General features: G+C 46.5%; 12 non-coding genes and 3 pseudogenes across 12 annotated transcripts; 10 read left to right on the top strand and 5 right to left on the bottom strand.

Moving 5' to 3' along the window:
* Positions 1-2,380: 2,380 nt before the first annotated feature.
* LOC134950313 (U1 spliceosomal RNA) lies at positions 2,381-2,544 on the top strand. The gene has a single exon (XR_010183253.1). It is a non-coding gene; the product is annotated as a U1 spliceosomal RNA (small nuclear RNA).
* A 152-nt stretch (positions 2,545-2,696) lies between these two features.
* On the top strand, positions 2,697-2,859 carry LOC134952861 (U1 spliceosomal RNA). Its single transcript, XR_010185246.1, has one exon. It is a non-coding gene; the product is annotated as a U1 spliceosomal RNA (small nuclear RNA).
* A 661-nt stretch (positions 2,860-3,520) lies between these two features.
* On the top strand, positions 3,521-3,684 carry LOC134951150 (U1 spliceosomal RNA). The gene has a single exon (XR_010183943.1). It is a non-coding gene; the product is annotated as a U1 spliceosomal RNA (small nuclear RNA).
* Positions 3,685-3,836: 152 nt separating this feature from the next.
* LOC134952414 (U1 spliceosomal RNA) lies at positions 3,837-3,999 on the top strand. Its single transcript, XR_010184941.1, has one exon. It is a non-coding gene; the product is annotated as a U1 spliceosomal RNA (small nuclear RNA).
* A 670-nt stretch (positions 4,000-4,669) lies between these two features.
* LOC134950665 (U1 spliceosomal RNA) lies at positions 4,670-4,833 on the top strand. The gene has a single exon (XR_010183545.1). It is a non-coding gene; the product is annotated as a U1 spliceosomal RNA (small nuclear RNA).
* Positions 4,834-4,985: 152 nt separating this feature from the next.
* On the top strand, positions 4,986-5,127 carry LOC134953284 (U1 spliceosomal RNA; annotated as a pseudogene).
* A 695-nt stretch (positions 5,128-5,822) lies between these two features.
* Positions 5,823-5,986, top strand: LOC134950722 (U1 spliceosomal RNA). The gene has a single exon (XR_010183592.1). It is a non-coding gene; the product is annotated as a U1 spliceosomal RNA (small nuclear RNA).
* Positions 5,987-6,138: 152 nt separating this feature from the next.
* On the top strand, positions 6,139-6,280 carry LOC134953462 (U1 spliceosomal RNA; annotated as a pseudogene).
* Positions 6,281-6,975: 695 nt separating this feature from the next.
* LOC134950696 (U1 spliceosomal RNA) lies at positions 6,976-7,139 on the top strand. Its single transcript, XR_010183571.1, has one exon. It is a non-coding gene; the product is annotated as a U1 spliceosomal RNA (small nuclear RNA).
* A 152-nt stretch (positions 7,140-7,291) lies between these two features.
* Positions 7,292-7,454, top strand: LOC134951991 (U1 spliceosomal RNA). Its single transcript, XR_010184620.1, has one exon. It is a non-coding gene; the product is annotated as a U1 spliceosomal RNA (small nuclear RNA).
* A 2,075-nt stretch (positions 7,455-9,529) lies between these two features.
* On the bottom strand, positions 9,530-9,693 carry LOC134950725 (U1 spliceosomal RNA). Its single transcript, XR_010183593.1, has one exon. It is a non-coding gene; the product is annotated as a U1 spliceosomal RNA (small nuclear RNA).
* A 670-nt stretch (positions 9,694-10,363) lies between these two features.
* On the bottom strand, positions 10,364-10,526 carry LOC134951992 (U1 spliceosomal RNA). The gene has a single exon (XR_010184621.1). It is a non-coding gene; the product is annotated as a U1 spliceosomal RNA (small nuclear RNA).
* Positions 10,527-10,678: 152 nt separating this feature from the next.
* LOC134951355 (U1 spliceosomal RNA) lies at positions 10,679-10,842 on the bottom strand. Its single transcript, XR_010184110.1, has one exon. It is a non-coding gene; the product is annotated as a U1 spliceosomal RNA (small nuclear RNA).
* A 695-nt stretch (positions 10,843-11,537) lies between these two features.
* On the bottom strand, positions 11,538-11,679 carry LOC134953352 (U1 spliceosomal RNA; annotated as a pseudogene).
* Positions 11,680-11,831: 152 nt separating this feature from the next.
* Positions 11,832-11,995, bottom strand: LOC134951218 (U1 spliceosomal RNA). The gene has a single exon (XR_010183999.1). It is a non-coding gene; the product is annotated as a U1 spliceosomal RNA (small nuclear RNA).
* Positions 11,996-12,501: the final 506 nt, after the last annotated feature.

Below are 12,501 nucleotides of genomic sequence, written 5' to 3' on the forward strand. Positions count from 1 at the left end.
TTCAGGGGCTGGGGCATAGCCAACATGAGCCCCACACCGAAGTAGGGTGGAGGTGTTTAATGCGAACTAGGGGTCATCCAAGCGCCGCAAAAGGCCGCCATGCCCTGCACGCCCCTTTTCTCTTTTCATATGCAGACGAGGGTTGAAGCCAACTTTGACCCACTGCTTGGATGACATCACCATATGCAAATCCATCTGCTGCAGGCCTTCCCCCAGGAATGCTTGTACTAGTTGTTGCATTTGGTTTGTTGTTTGGGGGTGCTTCAGTATTAGGCAGCCTTCTGCCCTCCCATGTTCATCTGAAAATATGTGTTCTCCCTGCAGTTGTTGTCCCCAGATGAGAGTTCCCTTGTGCTGCCTCAGTTGAATCTCCTTTACTTGACAAGGGAGGCATTTTGGATTTTTTCTTTGGGTACCCTTACACCTGATGGTCTGAATGAGAGCATCGAACTGAACAACATTGGCAGTCTCTGAAGATTTTATCTATTGATTTACCTAATACATTATTTATTGAATATCCATTTATTGTATGTTTAATAAATAAAAAAATTATTAGAAGTAGCTATTTTGGAAACAGCTTTCCTCTTAGGATGAAACTGTATAATCCTGTTGTGTGTGTTCCTTTAAAGTTCTTTAGTAAAATCCACTAGTAATGATGAACATCAGATTTCTTCCTCCATCCTCTTTTTACACTTTCTCTTGGTTCTATATATATTTTTTTTTCTATTTTTATTTTTTTCCCCTCCTTCTCCCAAAAGGCCCCCCTCCCTCCCCCCCCTCCCTGTTTTAAATTTTAAAATCTTTAAATATTTAAATCTTCGAATCCTTAAATTGTCTGTTTAATATTTATTTTTTCTTCAATTCTTTTTGTTGTTTAAACAGCAATGTAGTTATTCCAGGGGTTAAAATAATGAAATATAGAAATAATATTAACAAAAATTAAAGGTAAAAATGAATTGATAGAATGATCCCATTAAAAGTAAATAAATAATATGGATGTTAAGCTGAGCAGGTTGGATTCGAACATGGGACTAGCTGCATAGAGTGCATTTGATGTTTCCCCTGCGCCACAAGAACTGCTTTAGTAATGGCATGGATTTATGTTACCCTAAAAGGTTTTATATAAGTAAATGGGGATCCTTAGTGCTGAGTCTCTGAATTATGTATATGTGATTATAGATATGAGGTATTGATTGAAAGATTATAGGTTAATCTGTATATAGATTATATATTTTCTGTTATTTTTTAAACCACCTTGTTGCTTATTTTATTATTATTTTTAATCACCATGTTGCTTATTTTTATATTATGAAATGCCTTTATATGTGCAATTGCAATTAGAAAGTTGTTCCATATGTGAGTCATTACATGTATGCATCCAATTAGTACATGTATGTATCCAATCAACTAATTAGTAATGCTATTGGTCCGGTGCATTTTAAAAAGAGCCTGCTAGGCTGCTGATGTATCCTCTGACGAAACCGCTCTTGGATAACAGCGGAAAAACGCGTAAGGAAGGTGATTACCGGACACTCTGATTGCTGAGATATAAGCCCGTTCATGAACGAGCTACATCACGGCGGACGTCTGATGTAAAGACAGCGGTGAAGGGGAAAAAGCAATTTGAGACCGAGCAAAAGGAGGTCTCTACCCCACGGCAGGGAGAAATATCCCGACCGCGAGTGCCAATAAGATCCAGCCACGGTTAACGGGGGTCGTAGCATACCGCTGTGTTTCACCAACCATCACAGCGCTCTCCCCCTGTTTTCTTTCATTACTCACGTGAGTTACATATGAACTTTAACTGCAGTAAATAAGAGGCGTTGGTTACAACTGTTGCTGTTCATCCACAAGAAGGAATTTAATGTATCAATTACAATTGGAAAGTAATGATTAAATTACAACAGCTGTATCCAGGAGGATTTTTTGGACACTTTAATAAACATTCCGTTGTCATCAAGGGCAATATGAAATAGATCCTGATTACATTTAGATATGGATAGTGGTGCCTATATATGTTGACTCCATTGTATTTTATTGAATGTGGGTTTCTTCTGTCTATATATATTTTTTAAAAATAAAGAGCTTGTATATTTTATTTTTTGCGCTCCCTTAATAACAAGTGTGATTATCTTTAAAATTTGGTTTATTATTGGTAGAACAGTACTACCTATGGGAGCAGCATTTTATAATATATGGTGAAAATTAATAGATGTATAAAGATTAAATAAGCAACAAATTGGTGAAATAGATAAGTTTTGATAGAATCGCTGGGTTCTATATATATATATTGACATTTGGTTATATATATGTATAGACTTTATAAATTCTTGACAGAGATGTGCCTGAGCAGCGGCCCTCCCCAGCCCTATCCCAAATCATACTTATTTTGCATAGGAGATACCATGGTCATGAAGATTGTTCTCCCAGGGTGAGGTTCATTCATTGCATTCTGGGTATGCTGACCCCTGTGATTTCCCCAAATGTGGGAAACTCGACTGCATTATTTGTGGTAGTGGGGGACTGTGTTTGTGCTTTCCTCTGGTCAGCTCTGGTAAAAGTCAGATTTATTTGTCTCAGATCTTCCTCTAGCCTTGTTCTTCTTTCGAGAGTTTCCATGTGCTGCCTCAGTTGGATCTCCTTCACTTGACAGGGGGGTGCCCAAGCAGCGACCCTCCCCAGCTCTAGCCCAACTCCTACTTACCTGCCAGGTGAGATACTATGATCATGAAGGTGCTTCTCCCAGGGCAAGGCTCACCCATTGCACTCTGGGTGTGCTGCTCCTGCGGTTTCCCCAAATGTTGGACACTTGACTGCATAATTTGTGTTTCCCCTGGTCGGCTCTCGTATAATTCAGATCTCTTTGTCTCAGGTCTCTCTCCAGCTTAGTTTGCTGTCTGTTTCCACTTCTCTTTTCTTGAGTTGCTCCCTTCTATGCCCTTGCGCACTATCCTGACTTCTCCCGTCTGCTTACTTTGTGCCTTCCAACGCACAATGCAAACCACAGGTAGTGCTGCAGGGCCCACACCCTTTTACTTGCCTTACAGAGCAGCTCTGGAGCTGTTACAGTGCCCAGCTGCTGCAAGAAATCAGCTTGAATGCTTCAGGGGCTGGGGCATAGCCCCACACCGAAGGAGGGTGGAGGTGTTTAATGCAAACTAGGGGTCATCCAAGCGCCGCAAAAGGCCGCCATGCCCTGCACGCCCCTTTTCTCTTTTCATATGCAGACGAGGGTTGAAGCCAACTTTGACCCACTGCTTGGATGACATCACCATATGCAAATCCATCTGCTGCAGGCCTTCCCCCAGGAATGCTTGCACTAGTTGTTGCATTTGGTTTGTTGTTTGGGGGTGCTTCAGTATTAGGCAGCCTTCTGCCCTCCCATGTTCATCTGAAAATATGTGTTCTCCCTGCAGTTGTTGTCCCCAGATGAGAGTTCCCTTGTGCTGCCTCAGTTGAATCTCCTTTACTTGACAGAGATGTGCCTGAGCAGCGGCCCTCCCCAGCCCTATCCCAAGTCATACTTATTTTGCATAGGAGATACCATGGTCATGAAGATTGTTCTCCCAGGGTGAGGTTCATTCATTGCATTCTGGGTATGCTGACCCCTATGATTTCCCCAAATGTGGGAAACTCGACTGCATTATGTGTGGTAGTGGGGGACTGTGTTTGTTCTTTCCTCTGGTCAGCTCTGGTAAAAGTCAGATTTATTTGTCTCAGATCTTCCTCTAGCCTTGTTCTTCTATCGAGAGTTTCCTTGTGCTGCCTCAGTTGGATCTACTTCACTTGACAGGGGGGTGCCCGAGCAGCGACCCTCCCCAGCTCTATCCCAAATCCTACTTACCTGCCAGGTGAGATACTATGATCATGAAGGTGCTTCTCCCAGGGCAAGTCTCACCCATTGCACTCTGGGTGTGCTGCTCCTGCGATTTCCCCAAATGTGGGAAACTTGACTGCATAATTTGTGTTTCCCCTGGTCGGCTCTCGTATAATTCAGATCTCTTTGTCTCAGGTCTCTCTCCAGCCTAGTTTGCTGTCTATTTCCACTTCTTTTTTCTTGAGCCGCTCCCTTCTATGCCCTTGCGCACTATCCTGACTTCTCCCGTCTGCTTAATTTGTGCCTTCCAACGCACAATGCGAACTAAAGGTAGTGCTGCAGGGCCCACGCCCTTTTACTTGCCTTACAGAGCAGCTCTGGAGCTGTTACAGTGCCTAGCTGCTGCAAGAAATCAGCTTGAATGCTTCAGGGGCTGGGGCATAGCCAACATGAGCCCCACACCGAAGGAGGATGGAGGTGTTTAATGCGAACTAGGGGTCATCCAATCGCCGCAAAAGGCCGCCATGCCCTGCACGCCCCTTTTCTCTTTTCATATGCAGACGAGGGTTGAAGCCAACTTTGACCCACTGCTTGGATGACATCACCATATGCAAATCCATCTGCTGCAGCCTTCCCCCAGGAATGCTTGCACTAGTTGTTGCATTTGGTTTGTTGTTTGGGGGTGCTTCAGTATTAGGCAGCCTTCTGCCCTCCCATGTTCATCTGAAAATATGTGTTCTCCCTGCAGTTGTTGTCCCCAGATGAGAGTTCCCTTGTGCTGCCTCAGTTGAATCTTCTTTACTTGACAGAGATGTGCCTGAGCAGCGGCCCTCCCCAGCCCTATCCCAAATCATACTTATTTTGCATAGGAGATACCATGGTCATGAAGATTGTTCTCCCAGGGTGAGGTTCATTCATTGCATTCTGGGTATGCTGACCCCTGTGATTTCCTTAAATGTGGGAAACTCGACTGCATTATTTGTGGTAGTGGGGGACTGTGTTTGTGCTTTCCTCTGGTCAGCTCTGGTAAAAGTCAGATTTCTTTGTCTCAGATTTTCCTCTAGCCTTGTTCTTCTTTCGAGAGTTCCCTTGTGCTGCCTCAGTTGGATCTCCTTCACTTGACAGGGGGGTGCCCGAGCAGCGACCCTCCCCAGCTCTAGCCCAACTCCTACTTACCTGCCAGGTGAGATACTATGATCATGAAGTTGCTTCTCCCTGGGCAAGGATCACCCATTGCACTCTGGGTGTGCTGCCCCTGTGATTTCCCCAAATGTGGGAAACTTGACTGCGTAATTTGTGTTTCCCCTGGTCGGCTCTCATATAATTCAGATCTCTTTGTCTCAGGTCTCTCTCCAGCCTAGTTTGCTGTCTGTTTCCACTTCTTTTTTCTTGAGCCCCTCCCTTCTATACCCTTGTGCACTATCCTGACTTCTCCTCCCGTCTGCTTACTTTGTGCCTTACAATGCACAATGCAAACTACAGGTAGTGCTGCAGGGCCCACACCCTTTTACTTGCCTTACAGAGCAGCTCTGGAGCTGTTACAGTGCCCAGCTACTGCAAGAAATCAGCTTGAATGCTTCAGGGGCTGGGGCATGGCCAACATGAGCCCCACACCGAAGGAGGGTGAAGGTGTTTAATGCGAGCTAGGGGTCATCCAAGCGCCGCAAAAGGCTGCCATGCCCTGCACGCCCCTTTTCTCTTTTCATATGCAGACGAGGGTTGAAGCCAACTTTGACCCACTGCTTGGATGACATCACCATTTGCAAATCCATCTGCTGCAGGCCTTCCCCCAGGAATGCCTGCACTAGTTGTTGCATTTTGTTTGTTGTTTTGGGGTGCTTCAGTATTAGGTAGCCTTCTGCCCTCCCATGTTCATCTGAAAATATGTGTTCTCCCTGCAGTTGTTGTCCCCAGATGAGAGTTCCCTTGTGCTGCCTCAGTTGAATCTCCTTTACTTGACAGAGATGTGCCTGAGCAGCGGCCCTCCCCAGCCCTATCCCAAATCATACTTATTTTGCATAGGAGATACCATGGTCATGAAGATTGTTCTCCCAGGGTGAGGTTCATTCATTGCATTCTGGGTATGCTGACCCCTGTGATTTCCACAAATGTGGGAAACTCGACTGCATTATTTGTGGTAGTGGGGGACTGTGTTTGTGCTTTCCTCTGGTCAGCTCTGGTAAAAGTCAGATTTCTTTGTCTCAGATTTTCCTCTAGCCTTGTTCTTCTTTCGAGAGTTCCCTTGTGCTGCCTCAGTTGGATCTCCTTCACTTGACAGGGGGCTGCCCGAGCAGCGACCCTCCCCAGCTCTAGCCCAACTCCTACTTACCTGCCAGGTGAGATACTATGATCATGAAGTTGCTTCTCCCATGGCAAGGATCACCCATTGCACTCTGGGTGTGCTGCCCCTGTGATTTCCCCAAATGTGGGAAACTTGACTGCGTAATTTGTGTTTCCCCTGGTCGGCTCTCATATAATTCAGATCTCTTTGTCTCAGGTCTCTCTCCAGCCTAGTTTGCTGTCTGTTTCCACTTCTTTTTTCTTGAGCCCCTCCCTTCTATACCCTTGTGCACTATCCTGACTTCTCCTCCCGTCTGCTTACTTTGTGCCTTACAATGCACAATGCAAACTACAGGTAGTGCTGCAGGGCCCACACACTTTTACTTGCCTTACAGAGCAGCTCTGGAGCTGTTACAGTGCCCAGCTGCTGCAAGAAATCAGCTTGAATGCTTCAGGGACTGGGGCATGGCCAACATGAGCCCCACACAGAAGGAGTGTGGGGGTATTTAATGCGAACTAGGGGTCATCCAAGCGCCGCAAAAGGCCGCCATGCCCTGCATACCCCTTTTCTCTTTTCATATGCAGATGAGGGTTTCAGCCAACTTTGGCCCACTGCTTGGATGACATCACCGTATGCAAATCCGTCTTCTGCAGACCTTCCCCCAGGAATGCTTGTACTAGTTGTTGCATTTGGTTTGTTGTTTGGGGGTGCTTCAGTATTAGGCAGCCTTCTGCCCTCCCATGTTCATCTGAAAATATGTGTTCTCCCTGCAGTTGTTGTCCCCAGATGAGAGTTCCCTTGTGCTGCCTCAGTTGAATCTCCTTTACTTGACAGAGATGTGCCTGAGCAGCGGCCCTCCCCAGCCCTATCCCAAATCATACTTATTTTGCATAGGAGATACCATGGTCATGAAGATTGTTCTCCCAGGGTGAGGTTCATTCATTGCATTCTGGGTATGCTGACCCCTGTGATTTCCCCAAATGTGGGAAACTTGACTGCATTATTTGTGGTAGTGAGGGACTGTGTTTGTGCTTTCCTCTGGTCAGCTCTGGTAAAAGTCAGATTTCTTTGTCTCAGATCTTCCTCTAGCCTTGTTCTTCTTTCGAGAGTTTCCTTGTGCTGCCTCAGTTGGATCTCCTTCACTTGACAGGGGGGTGCCCGAGCAGCGACCCTCCCCAGCTCTAGCCCAACTCCTACTTACCTGCCAGGTGAGATACTATGATCATGAAGGTGCTTCTCCCAGGGCAAGGCTCACCCATTGCACTCTGGGTGTGCTGCTCCTGCGATTTCCCCAAATGTGGGAAACTTGACTGCATAATTTGTGTTTCCCCTGGTCGGCTCTCGTATAATTCAGATCTCTTTGTCTCAGGTCTCTCTCCAGCCTAGTTTGCTGTCTGTTTCCACTTCTCTTTTCTTGAGCCGCTCCCTTCTATGCCCTTGCGCACTATCCCAGGATAATTATTGTAGCTGGTCTGCGGGTAACAGCTCTCAGATCCACTTCTAGAAAAAATGCAACAATGTAATTTGAGTGACAAACTGCAGAGATGAACCCTTTCTGTGACTGCTGCACAGGGATCACACAAACTCTATTCATAGGGCTGACTTCACTTAGGGGAGATGTTCTCGCCCCGCAAAGAAGTGCGAGTATATACCGCACTTACGGTACCATTGGATTTACAGATATTTTCTTGCAATACACTATGGGGGTCATTCTGAGTTGATTGCTCGCTAGCAGTTTTTAGCAGCCTTAAAACGGTGGAGTTAACATATCTCACGTGGAAGGTGGTCATGTTATTAGCCTTGGCTTCGGCTAGGCGAGTGTCGGAATTAGCGGCTTTGTCACATAAAAGCCCATATTTGGTGTTCCATGTGGATAGAGCGGAATTGCGGACCCATCCTCAATTCCTACCAAAAGTGGTCTCATCTTTTCATATGAACCAATCTATTGTGGTGCCTTTGGCTACGCGTGACTTGGAGGATTCCGAGTTACTTGATGTGGTCAGGGCTTTGAAAATTTACGTGGCCAGGACGGCTAGAGTCAGGAAAACTGAAGCGCTGTTTGTCCTGTATGCAACCAACAAGATTGGTGCCCCTGCTTCAAAGCAGGCTATTGCTCGCTGGATTTGTAACACGATTCAGCAAGCGCATTCTATGGCTGGATTGCAGTTACCGAAATCGGTCTAGGCCCATTCCACGAGGAAAGTGGGCTCTTCTTGGGCGGCTGCCCGAGGGGTCTCGGCACTACAGCTGTGTCGAGCTGCTACTTGGTCAGGTTCAAACACCTTTTCAAAATACTATAAGTTTGATACCCTGGCTGAGGAGGAACTCATGTTTGCTCAATCGGTGCTGCAGAGTCATCCGCACTCTCCCGCCCGTTTTGGAGCTTTGGTATAATCCCCATGGTCCTTATGGAGTCCCCAGCATCCTCTAGGACGTTAGAGAAAATAAGATTTTAAACCTACCGGTAAATCTTTTTCTCGTAGTCCGTAGAGGATGCTGGGCGCCCGTCCCAAGTGCGGACTACTTCTGCAATACTTGTATATAGTTATTGCTTCAATAAGGGTTATGTTATAGTTGCATCGGTCCTGCACTGATGCTACAGTATGTTGTTTTTTCGTACTCTTAACTGGGTAGTTTATCACAAGTTATACAGTGTGATTGGTGTGGCTGGTATGAATCTTGCCCTTGATTAACAAAATCCTTTCCTCATACTGTCAGTCTCCTCTGGGCACAGTTTCTCTAACTGTGGCATAGAGGCGCATAGAGGGAGGAGCCAGTGCACACCCAGAACTAAAGTCTTTCTTAAAGTGCCCATGTCTCCTGCGGAGCCCGTCTATCCCCATGGTCCTTACGGAGTCCCCAGCACCCTCTACGGACTACGAGAAAAAGATTTACCGGTAGGTTTAAAATCTTATTTTCTACTTTATTCTTTTCTATCCTAGTTTATTACGACCAACTCTCATCCAAGGAGTTTGATATTCTACTACCTGCATGCAATTTAAATTGCTTAAATTGTTTATATGGTTGATTTGTCCTTCACAACCCATAATCTGCAACTTGGATGTACTTGTGTCATTGAAAATCTTATAATAAAAATGTTTATATATTGAAAAAAAAAGTTATAAGACATATGCATTCAATATTTGAAGAAACAAAATAAAATAAAGCTATGTATTGGGTTTCACTAACAAGCACATTGGAAGACTTGACTACTGTTAAAAGACATGCATTACATGGTATAGAGCCACAAACCACAATGTAGTAAAATAAAAACAAACTTACATGTGCTAGAGCTGGGGAGGGTCGCTGCTCGGGCAGCCCCCTGTCAAGTGAAGGAGATCCAACTGAGGCAGCACAAGGGAACTCTCGAAAGAAGAACAAGGCTAGAGGAAAATCTGAGACAAAGAAATCTGACTTTTACCAGAGCTGACCAGAGGAAAGCACAAACACAGTCCCCCACTACCACAAATAATGCAGTCGAGTTTCCCACATTTGTGGAAATCACAGGGGTCAGCATACCCAGAATGCAATGAATGAACCTCACCCTGGGAGAACAATCTTCATGACCATGGTATCTCCTATGCAAAATAAGTATGATTTGGGATAGGGCTGGGGAGGGCCGCTGCTCAGGCACATCTCTGTCAAGTAAAGGAGATTCAACTGAGGCAGCACAAGGGAACTCTCATCTGGGGACAACAACTGCAGGGAGAACACATATTTTCAGATGAACATGGGAGGGCAGAAGGCTACCTAATACTGAAGCACCCCCAAACAACAAACAAAATGCAACAACTAGTGCAAGCATTCCTGGGGGAAGGCCTGCAGCAGATGGATTTGCATATGGTGATGTCATCCAAGCAGTGGGTCAAAGTTGGCTTCAACCCTCGTCTGCATATGAAAAGAGAAAAGGGGCGTGCAGGGCATGGCAGCCTTTTGCGGCGCTTGGATGACCCCTAGCTCGCATTAAACACCTCCACCCTCCTTCGGTGTGGGGCTCATGTTGGCTATGCCCCAGCCCCTGAAGCATTCAAGCTGATTTCTTGCAGCAGTTGGCACTGTAACAGCTCCAGAGCTGCTCTGTAAGGCAAATAAAAGGGTGTGGGACCTGCAGCACTACCTGTAGTTCGCATTGTGCGTTGGAAGGCAAAAAGTAAGCAGACGGGAGAAGACAGGATAGTGCGCAAGGGCATAGAAGGGAGCGGCTCAAGAAAAGAGAAGTGGAAACAGACAGCAAACTAGGCTGGAGAGAGACCTGAGACAAAGAGATCTGAATTATACGAGAGCCGACCAGGGGAAACACAAATTATGCAGTCAAGTTTCCCACATTTGGGGAAATCGCAGGAGCAGCACACCCAGAGTGCAATGGGTGAGCCTTGCCCTGGGAGAAGCACCTTCATGATCATAGTATCTCACCTGGCAGGTAAGTAGGAGTTGGGCTAGAGCTGGGGAGGGTCGCTGCTCGGGCACCCCCCTGTCAAGTGAAGGAGATCCAACTGAGGCAGCACAAGGAAACTCTCGAAAGAAGAACAAGGCTAGAGGAAGATCTGAGACAAAGAAATCTGACTTTTACCAGAGCTGACCAGAGGAAAGCACAAACACAGTCACTCACTACCACAAATAATGCAGTCAAGTTTCCCACATTTGGGGAAATCACAGGGGTCAGCATACCCAGAATGCAATGAATGAACCTCACCCTGGGAGAACAATCTTCATGACCATGGTATCTCCTATGCAAAATAAGTATGATTTGGGATAGGGCTGGGGAGGGCCGCTGCTCAGGCACATCTCTGTCAAGTAAAGGAGATTCAACTGAGGCAGCACAAGGGAACTCTCATCTGGGGACAACAACTGCAGGGAGAACACATATTTTCAGATGAACAAGGGAGGGCAGAAGGCTGCCTAATACTGAAGCACCCCCAAACAACAAACCAAATGCAACAACTAGTACAAGCATTCCTGGGGGAAGGTCTGCAGAAGACGGATTTGCATACGGTGATGTCATCCAAGCAGTGGGCCAAAGTTGGCTGGAACCCTCATCTGCATATGAAAAGAGAAAAGGGGTATGCAGGGCATGGCGGCCTTTTGCGGCGCTTGGATGACCCCTAGTTCGCATTAAATACCCCCACCCTCCTTCTCTGTGGGGCTCATGTTGGCCATGCCCCAGCCCCTGAAGCATTCAAGCTGATTTCTTGCAGCAGCTGGGCACTGTAACAGCTCCAGAGCTGCTCTGTAAGGCAAGTAAAAGGGTGTGGGCCCTGCAGCACTACCTGTAGTTTGCATTGTGCATTGTAAGGCACAAAGTAAGCAGACGGGAGGAGAAGTCAGGATAGTGCACAAGGGTATAGAAGGGAGGGGCTCAAGAAAAAAGAAGTGGAAACAGACAGCAAACTAGGCTGGAGAGAGACCTGAGACAAAGAGATCTGAATTATATGAGAGCCAACCAGGGGAAACACAAATTACGCAGTCAAGTTTCCCACATTTGGGGAAATCACAGGGGCAGCACACCCAGAGTGCAATGGGTGATCCTTGCCCAGGGAGAAGCAACTTCATGATCATAGTATCTCACCTGGCAGGTAAGTAGGAGTTGGGCTAGAGCTGGGGAGGGTCGCTGCTCGGGCACCCCCCTGTCAAGTGAAGTAGATCCAACTGAGGCAGCACAAGGGAACTCTCGAAAGAAGAACAAGGCTAGAGGAAGATCTGAGACAAAGAAATCTGACTTTTACCAGAGCTGACCAGAGGAAAGCACAAACACAGTCCCCCACTACCACAAATAATGCTGTCAAGTTTACCACATTTGGGGAAATAACAGGGGTCAGCATACCCAGAATGCAATGAATGAACCTCACCCTGGGAGAACAATCTTCATGACCATGGTATCTCCTATGCAAAATAAGTATGATTTGGGATAGGGCTGGGGAGGGCCGCTGCTCAGGCACATCTCTGTCAAGTAAAGGAGATTCAACTGAGGCAGCACAAGGGAACTCTCATCTGGGGACAACAACTGCAGGAGTTACACATATTTTCAGATGAACATGGGAGGGCAGAAGGCTGCCTAATACTGAAGCACCCCCAAACAACAAACCAAATGCAACAACTAGTGCAAGCATTCCTGGGGGAAGGCCTGCAGCAGATGGATTTGCATATGGTGATGTCATCCAAGCAGTGGGTCAAAGTTGGCTTCAACCCTCGTCTGCATATGAAAAGAGAAAATTGGCATGCAGGGCATGGCGGCCTTTTGCGGTGCTTGGATGACCCCTAGTTCGCATTAAACACCTCCACCCTCCTTCGGTGTGGGGCTCATGATGGCTATGCCCCAGCCCCTGAAGCATTCAAGCTGATTTCTTGCAGCAGCTGGGCACTGTAACAGCTCCAGAGCTGCTCTGTAAGGCAAGTAAAAGGGTGT

This window comes from Pseudophryne corroboree, chromosome 8 (genome assembly GCF_028390025.1).
Source record: "Pseudophryne corroboree isolate aPseCor3 chromosome 8, aPseCor3.hap2, whole genome shotgun sequence".
In the NCBI taxonomy this organism is placed as follows: domain Eukaryota; kingdom Metazoa; phylum Chordata; class Amphibia; order Anura; family Myobatrachidae; genus Pseudophryne; species Pseudophryne corroboree.